Genomic DNA, 7,400 nt, shown 5'->3' on the forward strand with positions numbered 1-7,400 from the left:
AATTCCCTGAATTTCTTGAGTGACACTCCACATTTTAAAGTATTTTGTTTAAATAATCATGTTTCTTAATAGTTTTTGTTATCAGTTATGTACAGGTTTTTATGTTACAGCTTCTGTTGTTTAATGGATGCCTTTTGAATTATTTAAAGGGGTCCTATTATTTCCTTTTTCACTTTTTAAATTTTAGTCAGTGTGTAGTGTGTATGTTTGGCCATAAAACATATCTAGAAAGTTACAAATCTCAAAGTCCACTCCAAAGCGAGATATTTCATTTTTTAAAAATCCATTTTCAAGAACTACAACGAACAGCTCGTTTGGACTACAGCGTTTGTTTTCCGGGCTTTATGATATCACAAAGTGGCTTATTGGAATATCATTACAAATAATTCCCGCCTACAGAGATTGGAATGGTTGGGCGGTGGGGAGGGGCGAGGTCGTGGTTAGAGCGCTTGGTTGAGTGAGCGCATCAGACGAGACGACGACGAAGAAGAGCTGCTGCAGAGTTAGTGCATCAGAGAACACGAAGAAGAAGAGCTGCTGTGCTACTGCGTCAAATTTTCGGCATGTCTAGAACAATTCTTACAAGTACAACACGACGTAGCTGGGCGCCGCGGACAGACGCCTGAAACGCTGTTTTTTTTTCACTTCCGAAAGCGGATGATGTCAGGAAACAGTGATTGCAATTTACTTTTTAACTCTATGCCTGAGCATCATAACCCCAGTTTGCTATTGTGTGCTGTGCATTTTACTGAGGACAGCTTCCACAACACGAGTGAGTAGTGCCGGATTCGCCAAAAGCTTTTGTTGAAAGACAGAGCAAGAGGCGGGGCAGTACTGAAACACCGTCTAAGCTGTTCGCCAATCACAATGCACTGGGACAGCTAACCAATCACAACACATTTTGTTTTTCGGAAGGCGGACCTTCATCAAAGCCGGAACTAATCGAGCCGTTTGTGCCAGCCTGGGGAGAAAGGTATTTTAATAATGTAAATTATGTGAAAAATAATGCATTTTTCGAACCACCAAGCATGAGAGCATGTTCTAGTACACCCCCAAAACAAAATCAAGACTTTGTAAAAGAGCATAATAGGACCCCTTTAAGTGTCATGTGTGTTACCGTGATGGTGCACCTACATTATTTTAGTATATACTTAAGCTTTTGGAAAAGCTACTTGTGATGAACTTCATGTGGCTTCCTGTTTTAACACATGGATTATTATGATGGTTGGCAGTATATGTTAAAGGTACAAAACAGATATTTTAAATCAAAACAGATTTAATGGGAATGTGTATTGTTGAATTTACTGCTATACATTAAAATTCTCTTGTTTGTAAATTACAGTTTTATACTATAAAATATACAGTTTGTTCTGTAAATGTGTTTACAGTTTTTCTGTATTTTTTTCTATACAAAATTATTTTGTAAAATTATAATCACAACTGGAAAAATTATTTTGTAAAAATAGTTTGTATTTGTAAAACTATTTTTTTTACTTCATTTTTATAAATGCAACTATTATATTCTCTTGTAGACTATATGTAAACATATTTTATGTGAAATATCTTATTCAGGTCAGTACTAAATAAAAAAAAACAACAACATGCATTTTGTACAGCAAAGTGTATATAAAATGTTGAACACAACTGCATATATGTGTGTGTGTGTGTATATATATATATATATATATATATATATATATATATATATATATATATATATATAATGTATATGTAATTATTCCAGTCTTTTGACTGGTAGTGTACATAAAACCTAAAAATACACACACATTTATACCAAACCTCTTGCACTTACAGTCCTTTCATTTGTAGTGATTTCCATTGCCATACAGAGCGAGTGATAATTTTATTCCCTATCCCTTATTTATTTAAATACATTTTTAAAATATATTTATAAAGTAGAAAAGGAGTCTTTTCTGAAGGATGTGGTGTTGTCTCAGACCCAGAGATGGCAGTCTTTCTGAAGCCAGCAGTGAGTTGTTCTGCTGACACATGGATCCCTCAGAGCAGATCTAATCATCAGGGAGAGAGACTGATTCAATCAGAAGACAGTTAGATTATGTTGTCATGGAGACAGCATCTCTGGAGCACATGGCAGCCGCGTGCATGACTAATCAACGGAAAGACAGAAACCGTACCCACTGTATATATATATATATATATATATATAATGTATATGTATATATGTAATTATTCCAGTCTTTTGATTGGTAGTGTACATAAAACCTAAAAATACACACACATTTATACCAAACCTCTTGCACTTACAGTCATTTCATTTGTAGTGATTTCCATTGCCATACAGAGCGAGTGATAATTTTATTCCCTATCCCTTATTTATTTAAATACATTTTTAAAATATATTTATAAAGTAGAAAAGGAGTCTTTTCTGAAGGATGTGGTGTTGTCTCAGACCCAGAGATGGCAGTCTTTCTGAAGCCAGCAGTGAGTTGTTCTGCTGACACATGGATCCCTCAGAGCAGATCTAATCATCAGGGAGAGAGACTGATTCAATCAGAAGACAGTTAGATTATGTCGTCATGGAGACAGCATCTCTGGAGCACATGGCAGCCGCGTGCATGACTAATCAACGGAAAGACAGAAAGAGAAAAAACAATGAGTGCAAAGCATTAAAATTGAAAAAAGTCACATTAGCTGCCACCCCTGGGGAAGCAGCACTGGTACACACACACACACCCCCGCCTACTTACCTCATTCATCCTCCGTACCGTTCCTCCCTGCCATTGCCGCTATCAGAGTAGCGGGTGCACACGCAATCCTGATAGCACATGGACATTTTCCCATTTCAGCACTCTCCCCTGTCCATATCCATTTCCCGGTCATTTCATACACTTACACTGCACTTGTCGTGTCGTTTCATCCCTGTGATGTTTGTCTGTGTGGGCATAGTCAGTCTTCAGCTGGGAAACACTGCCGGCCAAACCGAACGAATGAGCGACGGCCGATTATGACATCACAGGCTTGGTTGTGCCGGCGCAGCGCAAACGGAAACTGGCGAAACCATTGTCTAGTATGAATAGGTGTCTCTGTGTATATTTAAGTGTTGGAATTATGTGTTAAATGTATTATGTGTTAATTGAGTATGTGTTTATTAATATATTTATAGATCGAGAATTTATTATTATTAATTGATTTGAACAGATGTCAAGTAAATGTGGTACTTATTTGTGTGTTAAATGTTATACTTACCTGAGTTTGGTATGGCCCAGAAAGGGGCGGGGTTTGGCCTATATAAAGCAAGCACAAAGCCTAGCACCTAGCACAAAGCAGCTGTGTGTCCCGCTCGCAAAGCAAAACTTACGGGTTTTGTTATGTGCCTAGAGAAGGGGACTGTGATTTTAACTCTGTGGGGAAGAGTCAGAATGTATATGATGTGACTGTTAATGGATATGAACTGAAAGCACTCTTGGACACTGGAGGTTCTCTGTCATTGTTGAAATCATGCTTTGTAAATAATGTCAATTAATGTGAACACTACCTCTGTTCAATGCATGCATGGGCACGTAAAGAAGTATCCACGAGCTGAGGTAATGGTGGAAGTACAGGAACAAATGTACTTACTTAATGTTGCCGTAGTTGACAAGTTACCAGCTGATATGATCCTAGGAAGAGGCTTGCCAGTATTATATGAACTCTTGCAACCCACCATCAAGGACTCTGAACATTCTGTTGCAACTGCGACTGTTGATTTGTCATGTCCTGCTCTTACTAGAGCTCAAGCCAGGGCAGGTCTGCAGCCACTGCCAGACTTGGACAGTAGTCTGTTGCAGGGCGGGACTAAAGGCCCTAAAAAGTCACGGCGCCAACGGCGGCTTGAGAAGTACCTGGGGACCCCAGCCTCTGAGGCCTCAGTGGAGGGGCTTGAAGTTAATGACTGGAAGGTCCCAGAGAACATAGCACAACTTCAAAGGGAAGATGAAACTTTGAAACCCTTATTTGTCAAAGCTGAGTGTGACAAACTATTAAATCTGTGCAATGAAAAATATGTAGTGGCGAATGGTGTGTTGTATGTGCAAACCAATGATGTGACACGTTTAATTGTACCATCCTGTTGTCGTCCTCTTGTTCTGCACCTTGCACACACTGTTCTATGGGCTGGCCACCTGGGCCAACAGAAAACATATGCACGCATTATTTCACGATTGTATTGGCCCACACTTTACACTGATGTACAAACACACTGTAACACATGTGCCATCTGCCAAAAGACAAGTGCTGTGACCCAGCGGGGCAGAGCACCCCTGCAACCTCTCCCTGTCATCTCTGCACCTTTTAAGCGGATCGCCATGGACATTGTAGTGCCTTTGGAAAAGAGCAGTGCTGGACATCGCTACATCCTGCTAGTCAGTGACTACGCCACAAGGTATCCTGAGGCCTTCCCACTCCATTCTATCACCACACCTAAGATCATCCATGCCCTGATTCAACTCTTCTCCAGAGTCGGCATACCCGAGGAGATACTCACGGACCAGGGAACGAACTTCACATCACGGCTAATGGGGCAGCTGAACAAGCAGTTGGGCATTACAGACATCCAAACAACTCCCTATCACCCGCGGACGGATGGTCTTGTGGAGAGATTTAACCAAAAACTCTCAAGAACATGCTGCGGAAGTTTGTTGCAGACACAGAACGAGACTGGGACAAGTGGCTACCATTTGTTCTCTTCGCTTACCGAGAAGTACCCCGAGGGTCCACGGGATTCTCACCGTTCAAGCTCCTCTATGGATGGCAGGTACAAGGACCCCTGGACCTGCTGAAGAAAGGCTGGGAGGAGGAACCTGCATCCAAGACGGAGGAGAAAGGCATTGTGCAGTACGTGCTAGAGATGCGAGATCGTCTGGAGCAGTACAGCGGGCAAGCCAAAGAGAACCTACAAGAAAAGCAGCAAGCGCAGAAAAGATGGTTTGACCAACACGCGAGACTATGACAGTTTCAACCTGGGCAGAAGGTATTACTCCTGTTGCCAACTTCAACGAGCAAGCTACTGGCTAAATGGCAAGAGCCATACACCATGGTCCGCAAGATGGGGCCAGTCACGTATGAAGTTCATCATCCGGACAAGGGCAAGACCAGGCAGACCTACCACATGAACCTGCTAAAGGAGTGGAAGGTGCCATCCGGTAAGGGACCAGAAACATCACTTCTCGTGAGGAAGGTGGAGGTAGACGAGGAAGAGGATTCAGAGGATGCAAAAAAACAGCCGTCTGTGGTGAGTCTAAAGCACCTAGAATACTCTATAAGGAAAGAGCTGCAGCACCTCCTGAGCCAATTTCCCAGCTTCGTTCTGTCAGAGGCCTGGATGGACTGAGCTGACCCAACACACCATCCACCGTCATGCCAACGTCCTTACCGGGTGTCTGAGAGGCTGGTGGAACCCTTGAAGGAGGAGATCATGCTTATGAAGGAGCTAGGAGTAATCGAGCCTTCAATGAGCGAGTGGAGCAGCCCAATGGTGATCATCACCAAGAAAGACGGATCCTTGCGTGTCTGCATCGAATTCCGCAAGCTCAACGCCCAATCTAAGTTTGATGCATACCCCATGCCAAGAGTGGATGATCTGCTGGAGAAGATTGTAAGAGCCTAGTACATCACCACGCTAGACCTGTGTAAGGGATACTGGCAGGTACCCCTCAACCCTGAGTCCAGACCCTACACTGCGTTCCGAACACCTCTAGGACTAGTCCAATTCACGGTCCTTCCTTTTTCCCTTCACGGGGCACCAGCCACATTCCAGAGGCTGATGGACAGAGTACTCCAAGGCTGTGAAGACTGGTCTGTGGCGTACTTGGATGACGTGGTAATCCACAGCAACTCTTGGGCAGAGCATCTTCAACATCTCCAACAAATCCTAAAGAGGATAGAGGCAGCAGGATTGACATTAAACATTTCAAAATGTGAGTGGGCAAAGAAAGAGGCAAAGAGGCAAACCTGGGGTATTACCTGGACAACGGACAGCTGAGACCACAGATGGACAAGGTGAAGGCAGTTCGAAGGAGCCCACAACGAAAGACCAAGAAGGAAGTGAGGTCATTCCTAGGACTGGTGGGCTGGTAGAGGAGATTTGTGCCAAACTTTGCCTCCTTTGACCAACCTGCTGTCCAAGACAATGACAAACCCTATTCCCTGGACTGATGACTGGGAGGCAGCTTTTAATACCCGAAAAGAAAAGATGTGCTCCAGCCCAGTCCTGCAGAGTTCAGACTTCTCTCAGAGGTTCCTGGTGCAAGTAGATGCGTCCGCAACAGGGATTGGAGCGGTCCTTGCCTAGGGAACCGCAGAAGAAGAGAGGCCAGTTGTCTACCTCAGCCGCAAGCTACTCCCCAGGGAGACAAGATATTCGGCGGTCGAGAAGGAAGGTCTCGCCATCAAGTGGTCCCTGGACAGCTTGCGCTATTACCTCCTTGGTCTCGAGTTTGATCTTGAAACTGACCACCGTGCCCTAACCTGGATCCAGTCTATGAAGGACCACAATGCCCGAGTCACACAGTGGTATCTTGCCCTGCAGCCATACAGCTTCAAAATGCGGCACAGACCTGGCAGATTCAACGGCCAGTAAACGGTTTGGAGAGGGGGAAGGTGATGTAATAAAGTCACATTAGCTGCTACCGCTGGGGAAGCAGCACTGGCACACACACACACACACACACCCGCCTACTTACCTCATTCATCCTCCGTACCGTACCGTTCCTCCCTGCCGTTGCCGCTATCAGAGTAGCGGGTGCACACGCAATCCTGATAGCAAATGGACATTCTCCCATTTCAGCACTCTCCCCTGTCCATATCCATTTCCCTGTCATTTCATACACTTACACTACACTTGTCGTGTTGTTTCATCCCTGTGATGCTTGTCTGTGTGGGCGCAGTCAGTCTTCAGGTTGGAAACACTGCTCCGGCCAAACCGAACGAATGAGCGGTGGCTGATTATGACATCACAGGCTTGGTCGCCCCGGTGCAGCGCAACCTGAAGCTGGCGAAACCATTGTCTAGTATAAATAGGTGTTTCTGTGTATATTTAAGTGTTGGGATTATGTGTTAAATGTATTATGTGTGAACTGACGTCACTTCCTGTTTGTTGCTGCCGTGTGTTTTGAGTTTGAGCTCCGTCAAGTTAATTCTTTGTCGTCTAATTTTTTATCTTAAAATCTATTTTATACACCATCCTTTTCAGTTCTATAACGTGTGAATATATCCCCTATCGTATTCTACAACAAAAACAATCAGAGCGCCTAGCACTAGTTCTATTTTTGACTTTCTGAGTCAATTTCACACACATTACCATTGTTTTACTCACTGTTACTTGCTTTAATGGCGGATGTGTGTCTACCTTTCAGTGCAGGTGAGGACACGTTCGAGCTGCA

Source organism: Sinocyclocheilus grahami, unplaced genomic scaffold (assembly GCF_001515645.1).
Source record: "Sinocyclocheilus grahami isolate Dianchi unplaced genomic scaffold, SAMN03320097.WGS_v1.1 scaffold1089.1, whole genome shotgun sequence".
Lineage (NCBI taxonomy): Eukaryota > Metazoa > Chordata > Actinopteri > Cypriniformes > Cyprinidae > Sinocyclocheilus > Sinocyclocheilus grahami.